General features: G+C 36.7%; 1 long non-coding RNA gene across 3 annotated transcripts; it reads left to right on the top strand.

The window, feature by feature from the left end:
* The first annotated feature begins 1022 nt into the window (after window positions 1-1022).
* LOC103694782 (uncharacterized) lies at window positions 1023-15196 on the top strand. 3 transcript variants are annotated; one of them, XR_005498726.2, is made up of 7 exons: window positions 1023-1218; window positions 1856-4263; window positions 4949-6371; window positions 7832-7921; window positions 12371-12616; window positions 12703-12861; window positions 14943-15196. It is a non-coding gene; the product is annotated as an uncharacterized LOC103694782 (long non-coding RNA). The 3 variants fall into 3 exon arrangements; XR_005498722.2 differs by having other exon boundaries at window positions 12371-12612; window positions 14943-15194; XR_005498723.2 differs by having other exon boundaries at window positions 1856-2106; window positions 12371-12612; window positions 14943-15182.
* The last annotated feature ends 203 nt before the right edge of the window (window positions 15197-15399 follow it).

The following is a 15399-nucleotide window of genomic DNA, read 5'->3' as shown; positions in this document are numbered from 1 at the left end:
TTTGGGTTATTTGAGCATTTGGGCCAATATCCACTTTTGGTGATTGCAAACCATGTGTGTTTTTTCTCTTATTGGGTTGCCTCACTCAGGATGACATTTTCTAGTTCATTCCATTTGTCTATGAATTACTTGAAATAATTGTTTTTGATAGCTTGAGTAGTAAACAATTCTATAGATGTGCCACATTTTATGTATCCATTGCACATATATGTCATCTGGCTTCTATCCAGCTAATGGGTATTATAAATAAGGCTGCTAAGAACATAATTGAGAATGTGTCCTTGTTGTATGTTGAAGCATCTTTTCCGTATATGCTCAGGAATAGGTATGCCTGAGTCCTCTGTTACTGCAATGTCCAATTTTCTGAGGAACCTGCAGATTGAATTCCAGAGTGGTTTTACCAGTTTGTAATCCCACCAAAAAAGAAGGAGTGTTCCTCTTTCTCCACATCCTTATCAGCATTTGCTGTCTCCTCAGTTTTTTATTTGAGCCAATCTGACTTGTGTGAGGTGGCATCACAAGGATGTTTTCATTTACATTTCCTTGATGACTAAGTATGTTGAACATTCAGTTAGGTGCTTCTCAGATATTTGATTTTCCTCATTGAGAAATCTTTGTTTAGTGCTGTACCACAATTTTAATAGGGTTATTTGTGTCTCTGAAGTCGAATTCTTGAGTTCTTTGTATGGATTGAATTATAGCACTGTATGAGGTGTAGGGTTGGTATAGACCTTTGCCCAAACTGTTGGTTGCTGTTTTGTCCCAATGACAGGGTTCTTTGGCAGGCAGTTTTCTACTACAGTGAAGAACTCGCAGTTAGTGAACTAGAATTGGGACTGGCTCTTCCTGACTTCCCTACTCATCCTGAACAGTAATTGGGGAAACTAAAAAACCATGTTCTACTCCTACAAGTCATGTCTACCTACAGTCATGTGTCTAGAGAGATCTATCATTGATTCTGGGCATCAGCCCAGTAAATGTATGCTGATGGAGTTTGAATTTTTCATCCTTGGTTCTGTAACTACAGGCTGTCGTGTTCTGAAGCCAAGATACACACTGTGCAGCTGTGAATAGGCCTGAGGAGGCTGACTCCTTGGATTTCTGAAGCATTGTTAATGATCCAGAGGAAATTAGCACCCCCTGCTCAACAGAGCTCTGGAAATGCTCACATTCTTGCTTCATCTCTATAGGAAGCTAGGTCAAAAGTTCACCTATCAGGTATGTTCTTAATCTCCTTCAGTGTGCCAGCATTGGAGTGCAATGAAATATTATGCAGGAGAAGTGTGGGAAATACCTGAACTCCTCCATTAGATCTCAGAGAGATGAGCTATTTGCATTCAATTGACTGTGTATGTTCCTGGTCTTTGCCTTTGACCATGCAGATTTATTGTGTCATACTTCATTGTTCATGTGGCCAAGTTGTGGGGAAAAGCCTACTCACAATTTTTTCCCACCATCCTTCATAGGGTAATAGATTTCAGTGCAACACTTCGTTCTAGATTAACTGACCTAATTTTTCTTCAATAAGTACATCTCTATTATACCAAACCGTGTGTATGTGGGGTGTGTGTGTGTGTGTGTGTGTGTGCGTGTGTTTCTGTTTGTGTGCTTAAATGGTTAGTTTGCATGCAAGATTACATAAACCTTGTCACGGAAAAGAGTCTTTGTAAGAAATCTGCAAATAGTGGATGGGACAGAATCCAAATGTTCTTCCACAACAACGTGGCATTCTAGGAAGTGTAGCATAATCTGCTATACGAGAATACACTTGACAGTAAAACTTGTAGGAAATGCCATGGCATGTCTACATTATCACTGTTAACTGTGACACTGGTTCTCTTGGCTTTTTGTCCAGAAATGAGGGCTCTGAAGACAAGTTGCATTCTATGGCGCTGTGTATTGGCTTGAGGAGGCTGTCAACTCGGTCACATGACACATGTGAAAGGAATGAGAAGACAGTAGCAGGCCATTGTGACACTGCCCTCCCAATCGAAACATGGAAGTGTTGACAATCACAGAGTGGGAGTCTTATGTCTGAACTTTGACACCCAGCTAAGCAAAGTCTAACCTGTCTGTTCACTTACAGAGTACTATCCACAAAGAAGGGTAAGCTAAGATGAAGCACTTATGAAAACAGTTACTGTCCCTTGTGTGCTGGTGAACCTTGTGTACAGGATATGTGGAAGACCATTCAACCTCTTGAGAAATGGGAGATCAGAGTAATGAGAGTCAGACAGAGCGGACAATTCTGTGTTTGATTTACTGGGCCAACATAACTACATTTTCCATGTAAGGATTTGCTCATAGAAATCTAATGTCTCATACAGGTAAAGACAAAGCTGTATGAAGCCTCAATAATATAACTGGCTCCAGGCTTCTTTCTTTTCTTTTTTTTTTTTCTTTTTTTTTTTTTTTTAGCTGGGGACCGAACACAGGGCCTTGCGCTCTACCACTGAGCTAAATCCCCAAGCCCTTAGGCTTCTTTCTTAGTTACTAGGATTTACAGGCAGTCCTTCATACCTTGCTTCTAGGTTCAAAAATTATTTTTAGCTTCATATAAACAAGGCATAGTATTCTCTCTGTATGTGTGTTTCTCTGTCTCTCTGTTTCATCTCTCTTTCTCTGCCTGTCTGCCTCTCTGTCCTATTTTTCCTATTTCCTAAAACAGTCTTTACTAATGGTAACATATTTCATGCCAGTTTATGCACTTTCTTATCTCATAAACCCCAGTGGGATGTAAACTTGTTGTTCTCTGGAGAACCACGATTAGAAATAGAGTTGACATTCAAATCTACTAGACTAAAACTTTAAGAACTGAGAAGATGTAAAATATTCAACAATTCCCAACAAACCTAGGGCCCAATAAGCGTATATGGAAAGTAAATTTTCAAAGATACAAGAAAAGCATGGCAGGCTGACCATGGCCTGGCTTCTCTTTGCTGGGACTGCCAGCATCAGGATAAAGGTAACATGGGGATTTAATAAACATATATAGTTTAAGAATACTTAGTCTCTACCCTTAATTTACCATTCCCTGTCTGTATGTTTCTAATGGATGTTGTCCAGAAATGTAGTATTGACACCCTTTCAAGAGTATATAAGTTGCCACTTTTTGACTTTTTATCCCTGGTTGAAGCTCCTTACCAAAGATCTACAACATCTTTTTTTCCTGTGAATGCTGCTTTGTTTTGTGTGTGTGTGTGTGTGTGTGTGTGTGTGTGTGTGAGTGTGTTTGTGTCTCTGTCTGTCTGCCTGTCTGCCTGTCTTTCTCTCTTTATCTCTGTCTGTTTCCTCCACATGATTCCTCTCTATACTTCAGCTTGACTTCCTAATTGCTCATTCCAAGGTTGGCCCATCATGCTTTCTGTGAGTGTTTGGTTTTGATGACTCAAATTCTACCCATAGACAGAACTGTGAACATCTGATCACATCACTAACACCCTCATGGATAAAATAAGTTATTTTTGAGGCTCTGAGGGAAGTTTTTATCAGAATTTATGTAAGTTTTCTTTATGTTTTACTCCCCCATACAAACTGCACTACAATGTGGATCTTACCCAAGTCTTAGCCTAATTGTATTTATTCATGCACCTGGCCTACTGGGAAGGCAGCATTCCAACTCTACAATATTAATTATCAGGACCAATAGATGAGGAAATTGAAGAAATTAGACATTTAGCTATAGAAGATGTCCCCTGAGATGGATTAACTGGGTGGATCATTGCTTCACTGACAATCATCCTGACCTAAGTTGTCAGCTTTTGTCATTTTGTGTGTGCTACATAAGGTGGGGAGGAACCACTTCTGGGCTGTGTTTGAAAATTGAGTCTTCAGTATTCATGCATGAAGGTGGGAAAATTTTCAATAAATCAGTGATATGTCTGGGTTAGAACAGTGAGTGATGGAAAGTCTTCCCTTGTGTCTCAGGAAAAGCTACTGGAAAGGGCAAATTTGCTTGTTGATTTGGAGAAGATCTAGTTAATGTGTAGTTATATGCTGTTGAAGGGGAAACTCTTATGGATATTCTAATGTATGCTGGAATTTCCAAGGTATTCTCTGTGATGTCACTAATGTTATGGAAACAGAAACTGCCCTTGTGGCATTTAGTTAGTGCTTAGGTTTAACAACAGACATTGTTTCAGAGTGATTAAGCTATTAACCTAGAAAACAGAGAGCATGGAGAGAACAGAGAGAGGAAGAAGAAATTGGGATTTCTTTCTTGTTATAAAAGTGCAAAAAATGATCTGGTGGAAAGCAGAGAGAGTAAGCCCTGGGCTTATACTGGGGAGGTTCCTGGAGGAGGTGGTCTAGGCTCCTGCCTTCTAGGAGTGGGATTTTTGATCTGAAGCCTCTGGATTCCTAAAGAACAAATCCAGAGACAAGAATATCTAATGAATGTTTGCAGAGACAAGAATACCTAATGAATGTTTGGCAGAGAGCAGTTGGACTAGTATGAGCTCCTTAATTTCATTCTGAGTGAGAAAGAATAATAATAATAACATTAACTTTCATCTTCAGAGGATTCCTGTACATGTCATTGAAATTTTTTGACAAAAACTGAGAGGGCTATTCCCATGGACATGTATCAAGGTCTCTGAATATTTGTCTTGAAATTACATGATTAAGGCTTTTGGTCCGGACCACTATGGACTCCAGGACTTATCTGCATCACATCAGATACGAACTGAAAATTTCCTCCATTTCTTCATGTCTTGGTTTAGCCTGTTTAGGGCCAGGGGGACTACAGAAGTGAGTGAGGCATATGTCTACCAATCATCGTTAGTAGCAAAAAGTAGCTAGTAGATCCCACTTGAAGAGAGTTTTCCTCCTATTTCAGTGCTTCCAAGTGTCTGTAGATTTTCCCTTTCATCCTGCTTCATTGGGGGACTCAGCATATTCTCTCCTGTACCTGGGCCATTACTATGCATGTTCTCTTGTGTTTATCAAGAGGATCTGCTGGGAAGGCACAATCCCAACCTTCGACCATCAGTGAGCAAGTTCAACAGATTAAGAAGATGGAGAAACTGATTATTGAGCTCCAGAAGATGACCTGTTAGTTCGGTAAACTCTCAGGTATACTGAGCCATTGTACCAACAGGATTTGAACAAAAGATATCCATTATGCCCAGTTTTTTGTTGAAGGTCTTGACCTCCCTTTGTTAACCCTAGTTTTCTCACATCACAAGAAACAGCATCTCCAATGTCCCCATGCATAATTTAATTTTATCATGTGCCTCTCAGTGGTAGAATATGAAGACAGGATAGGAGTGTGGTGGGAAGCTTTTTCATTACTCAGAATAGCAGAAGCTGTGGTTTGAATAGCAGTCTTGAGATATGGCAAGTAGTTTGTGAGCTCTTGTCATGGATTTAAATAGACATGGAATGCATTTCCTGTCCTAAGAGGAACAAAGAAAGCTGGTCAGCAACAGTAGCACAGTAACTTAGACTTAGGTAGGTAAAGTTTTATTTATTAATTTTTATTTATTTATTTATTTTAAAGATTTATTTTATTTGCTTAATATGAGAATATTATAGTTGTCAAACACACCAAAAGAGGACATCAGATTCCATTATAGACGGTTGTATGCCACAATGTGTTTACTGAGAACTGCACTCAGGACCTCTGGAAAAACAGTCAGTGCTCTTAAATGCTGAATCAGCTTACCAGCCTAAAGTACTTTTGATAATAATAATAATAATAATAATAATAATAATAATAATAATAATAATAATGCTCTTCCCCCTCCTCTGTCTCAAGAAGTACTAACAATAAAGAAGACAACATCATAGCTGCCCTTCCCTCAGCACTAAAAGAGAGAAAAGTTTTACTTTGTCTTGGTTATGAAGATTTTTCTTGTTGACTGGGCTCATAGCTCAGTCCTGAAGCCAGGTGCCATTTCCCTGAAAATGGGAACCCCTTTTGGAGGAATCTGCTTACCTTGGAGGAAATAGGAAACAGTGAGCAAGGGTAAGATGTGGGTCCACCACTTTATCCCTTGTTGAGAACAAAGTCTCCTCTTCACAGCCTGGGCACCAGGTAAGCAGGGTAAGCAGGCATTGCTAACAAGTCAATCCAGGTGGGTAAACGTTTGTCTATTAGGTATACGGGGGGGGGGGGCATTTCATTGACTAAGCTGAATGTATATCCTGTCCACTATGTTCTAAACCCATTCAGGAAAGTTTTGTGGATTTTGTCTACCCTGTGACCAAATTAGTGTGTTTTACATTCGGTGTGCAGTTTCTTCACTGATATGAACCTTGAGAGAATGGAGGGAGCCAAGCAAAGCCACAGACAACATCATTCTACATTCTAGAAGATCAAGGCCTTCTCATAAAAAAAAAATCCTTGTAGATGTGAATTCAGCAGTGAGGTAAATTGTAACCAACCTCTGGTCATGCAGCTGATATCTGGTACACAGGCCTGTTGACTAACTATTCTGTTGGGGAAAGAAAGCATCAAAAATTAGCATGAGATAAAAAAAAACTTAAAAATGAGTCAGATCTCTGTCACCTAGCAGTAAGTGGTCCCGGTGAGGGTCACAAATAACATGAAGGGTATTGTGTTGAGCAAGAGTTACTCTGCTGGAGTCCTCAGATGTACTTGAAAATCTGTCATGTAGTCTTGGTTTCTGTTGTTTTGGTTCCTGCGCTTGCCTCTCGCCATCAGATTATCTCTAGTGTTACTTTGTTCTGCTATTTCTGACAGTGGCTAGAGTGTCCTATAAGCCTGTGTGTCAGGGGTCCTGTAGACCTGTTTTCCTGTTTTCTTTCAGTCAGTTATCGGGACAGAGTGTTCTGCTTTCGGGGGTGTAGCTTTTACTATCTATAGGTCTTCAGCTGTTCCTGTGGGCCTGTGTCTTGAGTTCACCAGGCAGGTTGCTTGGAGCTGTAAGGTTTGTCTTACCTGAGGTCCCAAGGCTCATGTTTGCTCGTGGGGTGTTGCTTATGAGCTCTTCGCAGCGGCAGCAATCAGGAAGATCTGTGCCACCCTTTCTGGCAGCTTTCGTGCACCAGGGTTCCAGATGGAGTTTGGTGTTTTCCTCTGAAGTCAGAGATGTGGGCCGTGTGTAGACTCTTCTGGTTTCCCAGGCGTGTATGCCTCTCTGAAGGTTTTGCTCTCCCTCACATGGAATTTGGGTGCAGAAAACTGTTAATCCAGTCAGTCTCTTCATGGTCCGGCAGTGTCTCAGATGCAGCGGATTACCTGCTCCTGTGCCCTTATCCAAGGGAACCCATAGAATGTATTCAGTATCCGCTTGGGCCAGGGATGTGGGCAGGGGTGGAGAGTGTTGGTGGTCCTTTCTGCTCTGCAGTCTCAGGAGTGCACACCAGTTTCAGTGGTGAGCTTTCTCTCACAGAGGGTTTGGGAGCAGTGAGTTGGAGGCAGGGAGCATGAGATTGGGACTCCCGCTCTCATTCCCCATTTCTGATATTAGCATAAATATTAGAGTTTGGCATTAATTTCTTTGGTCTCTTTTGCTGTCTATAGCCAATATGTCCCATTTTTATGACTTATTTAAACAAAACTGTATTTTACAATTTAAAGGAATATAGAATGAAAAAATACTGACATTATTTGTGATTCAAAGATACTAACAATTTTACTATATTTCCCTTTACTAAAAGTTAGACAACTTCTTGAAGAAACTCTGAGAGATAATATCAAAATAGGTTTATAGGAACGGTATATCAAATACTTTTAATTAATAGCGTCAATCAGGAAATGGTTTTAATATTTATGCATTATGGTAGTTGATAATGGAGGTAACTGAATGTTCTTAGATTTTGTAATAATGTATATAAATCATTAATTCTTAATGTTTGTTGACAGGAGGAAGTTATCAAAGAATACATATATACAATTTGGCACACGTTTCTAATATAAATAGAGCAAATTAAATATATAATTTATGACCTAAAGGTGAGCAAAAGAAAAATATATCATTGATTCTACCTACAGTCGGAGTTAAGATATGATTCATGAATCCATTTATTTATTTCTAGACATCTAATAAGATAATATTAGTGTGAAAAAAGCTGAAACTGCAATTAGCAGGTTTGATCTAGTATACATATTTAAAAGTTGATTTTGAAAAAATACACAGAAAATGTTTTCAAGGTTATATATACAGCATATACAAAAATTAACTGCATCCATAAATTATCAATATCATTCAAGCAACTTTCTCTGGTCTTATTAGATTTGAATTATTAAATATACATATATATATGCATGTATGTATACACACACAGGCACACTCACACACACACACATACAAACAAACACACACAATACTTCTAAAAATTTAAAACAAATTAATAAATAATAGTCATTCAGAGATAACTAATGAAAAAGGATGAACTAAATTTACAGTATAATGTACTCCCTATAGTGTACTTTCTAGCATATAAAACTTTGCCTTATAATTTTTAGAAAAATTCGTATGGGCCCAATACATGTAATCATATCCCACTGTGACTTATTACTCAGAATTAAAGTAGAAATTGAAATGGAATGGAAAAAATATTAAATAACAAGATTTAGCTATACTTTTTCAATTATACAAAAATATCTGAGAAACAGTGAAATGACACAACATGTAAAATTGCTTTCTATTAAGCATTGATATCTAAGTTTAGTCTTCATAGTCTATATAATAGAGAGAACTAAATCTCATAAGTTGTTTCCTGATTTAAATACAATTTTCTTGGGTTGTGAATATACACAGAACCAATCAAAACAATGAAAATGGATAGACGCTGTGTTAAAACAAATATAAAACATTTTGTTTATTTGTTAGGCATGAATTTATTTTTGTAGCATTTCTTCCCAGGTTTCTGTAGGGTATTTTATAAATCCTAACTTTGGGGTGGTCGGTGGTTAAATTTAACTGAACATGGCTGAATATGACAATATAATAGAAATGGATCCTTGAAGCAGAGAATACCTTTGGGATCAACCTGGTTATAATGAAATGGTGGTCACAGTGTGCAAAACCAAACACAAGGTAAGAAACAGTGGCTTCAGGTACAGAGCTCTTTATGAGATTTCACTTGGAAATTTCACATGGAAAAATTGTTCCATGATATCATGTGATTGTGCAGTGAGAAGGCCTTTTATGTATTCCTGTAAAGAAAGCAAATATTTGTTGTTTTCAGTTCCTTCAGAGAGCTTGGTAGGTGACTAGATCAATCAGCAACTCGGGATGAGGGACTTAGATGTACAATATATATTTTTGGTATTGGATTTCTTCTAGGTACTTCTAGGAAAGTGACTTCATAAGATATGGAATATAATCAGACAAGAGCTTGTTAAAGATGTAGAAAGCACTGGTTGTGGTGGCACAGGTCTTTACTCTTAGCACTGGGGAGGCAGAAGCAGGCAGATCTCTAAGTTCAAGGCCAGCTTGGTCTACAGAAAAAGGGAGAGAGAGGGTTCTGGTACTGCCAGGGATATAAAAGAAACACTGTCTCAAAAAAGTTCAAATATAAGTTTTATATTATACAAAGAAAAAAATCTCATTTTAGTTTAGTAAGATGTTAATAATTTTATCTTGACTGTAATGCAATATTTTAGCTATAAAATAATGTGAAGGCACTGAAAATGTATGAAAAGATGTTTTCCAACACTATTGTCCTTAAACTACAAGCTGAATTTTTATTAAATACACCCATGTAAATATATTTGAAGGTTTTTCTGTGATTAGATAAAGGGCTTTTACATTGCAAATTAAGAATCGTGGATTTCAGGCAAATCTTGAAAGGTTATAACTAAGGTGTAGATGAATATTAAGCATGACAAATCTAATCTAAAATGTTGCACTATAAAGAGTGAGAAGCTTTATTTGGCTTTCCTCTAAAGTATACAGATTCTTTTTGTTGGAGTGAAGATCAGATGATTTGAACAAATTTTGTGAGAAATACCACCTCTTCTGAGAAGATAAGAAACAGAAAGATAAGGAAGAAAGTGTGCTAAGGGACAATGAACTAGGAGAGAGTATTCTATGGAATATATAAAACAGTAAATTTGACCCCTCTGGTATTGGTTAGCTGTTGACTTCATTATGTATATTTGTGTACCTAGAAAATTTTTCTTTTTCATCTTAAGATTTTATGGTTGCTCTGAAACCTCTGGATTTTGTATTAAGGTCTTAGCATATTTACATGATAGTTTTGAAATATTAGTGTTATTATCAAAAGCCGTACTTTGTACATACGTTTTAAGCAACACAATAGATACGTGTCTTCTTGGGTTTATGAAGAAAGTTACAATGTTAAATAGAATTTATATTTCTCATGTATACATTCTCTTCATGTACCATGCTTGTTGATGAAACCTTAGCAGTTAGGAATGCATTGTAACCATCTTGCTAGAGTTTCAGTATTTTATTGTATCTTGTTTGACATGTGCATTTTTATTAAAATGTTAACTCTTTTCTAAGTCTCTTAATTTAACTGGAGAGGATTTCAATAACTCCTAGTCTGTTGTTTATTCATATAACAAGTCTTTGGTTTTGTTATTGAATTTTATTCCAGTAACTTCTTAATGTGCTTTATTTTGAAGGTAAATTATATATATATGTATATATATATACATACACATATATATATATCAAAATATTTTATAAAACGATTAAATTTTTAGTGGAACTATCACTTACTGATGGACAATTTTACAAACATTCTCTAAATTATTGAATATTCTCAATTTAATTAGTATTAAAATATTATAAATAAAACAACCTTTATTAACATACACATCTCTAGTTAATATAGCCACAAATATGTTATTATTTTTATCTTTGAAACTTTTTTCTTAGTTTGACAGTAATAAATCTTGAATTCAGTATCTGAGCTTTCTAATCATTATTCTTAAAGAAATCTATTGCTGTTTTATTGAGAATAGTAAAGAATGTTCATTAATATGTAAAAGGCAAGATTAACACAATATACACAATGGTGTTTCATTCACCCCTAGGAAAACTAAACTATGATGGTTTCAGGAAAATAGATGTAACAAGAAAATATATCAAGTAAGGTAACAAAGACTGAAAAAGGCAAATACCATGTGTTTTTTTCTCATGTAGATAATAGAATCTCATTTTCATATACTATATTTATGTGAAGCTGTTAGTGGTTTGAGTTCATTAAACTGGAATGGGTCTCATGAAATTAGAATGTAGGGTTTTAAACAGTATGGTTTGGAAGTTATTGAACATGTGGGATATGAATGTAGAAGTAAGAATGACACAGACAGAATAGTGCAAGTGTTAGGGACAGAGTGGGGGTGGGGAAAAGTACTGAGGAAGCGAGGATGAAGTTGAATGTCTACAAACATGACATAAGGCAACCTGTTACTTTATAGGTTAGGTTAAAATGAATATTAAATTTTAAAACTGATACCTTATTTTTTTTCTTTTCTTTTTGCTCAGAGCTGGGATAATACCTTAATGTTTAATGCAATATACATCATGTTTGAGGAAAAATGCCAGCAAGTTATATAAAAACAATATATTTATCTTATTTGCTCTGAGTCATACTATCCATAATTATTTGGTCAAAACATCACTTATCTGCCAAAGTTGGTATCATTTAAAAAATCGCCTGAGATGTAAATTACTTATGGTAGTAGAATATTATTATTATAAAAATATCAACTGGTAAAATCTATGATTTGATCTACGTTTTAAAATGATTTTTGCTTAATTTTTGCCCCTCCTGACATTCACTCACACTAAACTATAATTTTCAATGTTGATAGACTACTAAAAAATATGATTCTGCAGGGTTATTGAAATTGCTCAATTATAAGTTCATATTATCCATAAACTACAGGATACCCTCTGCAAAGCTCAGAGATCCAAAGAAAATAAACTAGAAGTAAGGCCCAAGTGTAGACTCTCACTTATAATGGGGAATAAATTCGTCTTGGAGGGAGATTGAGGGAAGGAACTGGATGGGAGAAGGAAGGGAGAAGAGAATGGTTTATGTGTGGGAAGACCCAGAAGATATGGCAAGATAGTCATGAGAAGGAAAGGAAATCTTAAACTTACTGAGATGAGGACGTAGGGGAAATTTCCAGGATGAGAAAGAGTCCTGGGTTAGGGTAGGTACCAACGAATCAATGGGGGTGACCTAAGTTGTGACTCACTTTGGTGATATGGAACATGAAGAGGTCAACTCCTGTAGACAGGAAGGACCACCACTGGAGGATTAAAGACACAAGTACACCCACAAAGCATTCTATGCAAAATTTGTCAAGTATAAAAGAAAATCAGGGACTGAGTGAATTGCCAGTGCAAATTGAGATCCATTCCATGGGTAAGCACTAATTCATGACATTATTAATGTTGTTCTGTTTCACTTGCAGATAGGACCATGTTGTACTGAGAGACCCCACCCAACAGCTGAGTCAGGCTGATAGAGACACCTACAGCCAAGCAGTGAATGGAGCTTGAGGAAAGTTTTTTGGCACAAAAGGCAATAGGAACTGCACAGGAAGGCCAACAGTGTCAACTAACCTAAAACCCGGGGAACTCTTAGAGCCTGAGGCCCCAACCGAAGATCATGCACAGGGTGGTCCTAGATCCCTAGTGGATATGGGGCAGACATGTAGGTAAATCTTCATGTGGCTTCCTGAAAAACTGGAGTGGGGGATGTCCTGAAAATTGTAGCCTGACTGAGGAATTTGTTCCCAAACAGGGTTACGTTGTCTGGCTGCAATTCGAGAGGGTGTGCCTAATTCCGAAGAGACTCGATGTTTCAGAGTTGGGGCCATAACTAGGCATGTCATCATCTTAGGAGAGAAGAGGATTGGGACAGAGACTCTGTGAGGAAGTGACAAGCGAGGGGCAGCGTTTGGTATGGAAATTTTAAAAAAAAATTAATTACTAAATTTGCTATATCTTTAACAGTAATCTCCTAGATTATAGTCTCACTGTAGATAAATAATGTGCTCTAAATCCAATCTATTTGTGGACTTCTACTTGGATAGCTGTTTAGCTTCTCTCTCCTTACTACAAGAGGTCGTAAATAGGGGTCTGGGAATGCAATTTTCTTCAGAAGACAGGCATAGATGTACCATAAATAAGGACAGTAATCAAATAAAATATAACTGAGTATTGAGGATTGAGCTAGAGTAGTAAACATAAAAGTCATTTCCCATTTAATAACATGCTTTTTATCATGAACAAATACAGGAACAGAGGATTACATTTTCCTCTCCTTCAACTTACCATAGATATTTTTTTTTGGTTCTTTTTTTCGGAGCTGGGGACCGAACCCAGGGCCTTGCGCTTCCTAGGTAAGCGCTCTACCACTGAGCTAAATCCCCAGCCCCACCATAGATATTTTTAGATTATATATATATATATATATATATATATATATATATATATATATATTCTTGGACAGCACTTGAAACTCAGTAGAAGAAACAGTGCAATGATGATGGAATTTACCTTATCATAAAAGAAGGTGTTTTCCAACTCTTTATCTGACATAGGGATCATATCCATAGCATAAGACCAAATATACCTTATTCTTCAGAAATATGTTACATACTTGAAAAATGCTTAAAATAATTGCACAATAATTATCAAAATGTACGTGAAAAATACTAAACCCACCAAACATTGGTGAAGTATACATACAATTGACAATGTTTATACTGTGTTGCTGGAAAAATATACTCTGGTATTCAGTTGCTCGGAGTGAATTTTAAAATAGCTACTATAGAAGTCGATATAGAAAATAAAAACTGAAATCACTTGTGATTCAATTGTACCACTGAAGGAATATGTACCTGAAGGAATCTACTTATATAGTACTGTGATACCTTCATTAATTGAGTTTATCTTTTCACTGTTCACAATATCCATGTTACAAAATTGGATAAATAACATATATAGACACTAGACCTGTATGTAGCCATAACAAAAGCAAAACTACATCACTGGCACAGATATTGATGAAGTTAGATATCATTGTCCCAATTGATAAAAACAAAACTGTGAGGAAAAATGACTTAATCTTATGAAAGTAGGCAACTACTGTTTGTTTGACTTTGAAGCCTCTTCTATAGAAGGAAAGTCAGATGTCATGTTATAAACATGGTCAAAGTATTCCCATGTCTCAGAAGGTTGTAGTGAGTTTCATATGGCTCCTGTTTTGCTAAATGGCCATGTTGTCAAACTGTCTTCCAATTTTTATTGTTTTTGTCCATAGATTACAGGATTCATGAGCTGTGGAGAGAAATGTATAGGTGTACTGTGCAGCAATTAATGGAGTTATGTGTAACTGGTATAAGTGCTAAGACTGATAGAAGAAGAAAGCTGAGCATAAGGCTGGGGAAACATTGTAGAAAAGGAGAAGGCAGAATGTGAGGAGTGGGAAGATGCAATCGTGACTTCTAGACATGACACAGTTATTGGACCTATAGCCTCAAATCAGCTACAATCTTATGAACACGTCCTGCACATGATTAAGACAACAAGATTAGGGAATATCCCAGTAGGCAGTACTCAGTAAACAAATGGATTACAAAGAAAGAAAAAAGGAAAGTACGAAGACGATGAAACTGGAAAGAAATGTATCTGGAGAGAGTAGAACCATGTTAAGGATAGGTGTGATCATGATGCATTGTAGATACATGTATGAAGAATACATAAAAATTCTGAAATATGAAAAATATCTGAAAATCAAGTAAGGATTTTTATATCCTATGGAAGTCATTTTTCCCCTAATAGTAGTATAGAGTATCCTAACTTTTGGTAAGTTGCAGAAAAGTCAGTGAAAAAACGTAGTTACATTGGTTCATTGCATGCTGTCTGCATTATGGAAATATCAAACTGAGGCTTATTAATCTGTACAGTTAACTTATATCACCTGTTCAAATAAAATCAAATGAAACACTGTGTAATGATCCACCAATTGTTTCATAGGTAATAGGTTGCCTCGTAGGTTTGGGACAAAACTACATGAGACCCAATTCTAAACACCCACAAGGAGTTGATAAATTCTTGGTCATCTTCCATACCACAGTGACATCCATGCTGAACCCCATCATCTATAGGTTAATGAACCCAGAATGAAAGCAGCACTGAAAAGAACTCTGGGTCTGAAGAAAGATCTGATAAAAAATAGGTAATTAAGGATCCCAAAGTGCTCTTTCTAAAAGGTACAAAGTCTATGAAAGAAAGAAACCAAAACCACTGTGCTCTTTCTTGCTGTCTTCAAACAAACTTTAAGAAACATAACTTTGTTTTAGAGTGTTCTCTTTATTCACCACCATGCTTAATCGTAAACAATTGTAAAGTATGCTTGCTTCTAAATTACTTTAGTAGATTAGTCCAGTACTTATACGTTTTCATCTGGGCAGAGTTTCAACCACACACTAAT

Source organism: Rattus norvegicus, chromosome Y, assembly GCF_036323735.1.
Source record: "Rattus norvegicus strain BN/NHsdMcwi chromosome Y, GRCr8, whole genome shotgun sequence".
Taxonomy (NCBI): domain Eukaryota; kingdom Metazoa; phylum Chordata; class Mammalia; order Rodentia; family Muridae; genus Rattus; species Rattus norvegicus.
This window is presented reverse-complemented; position numbering and strand designations above follow the sequence as displayed.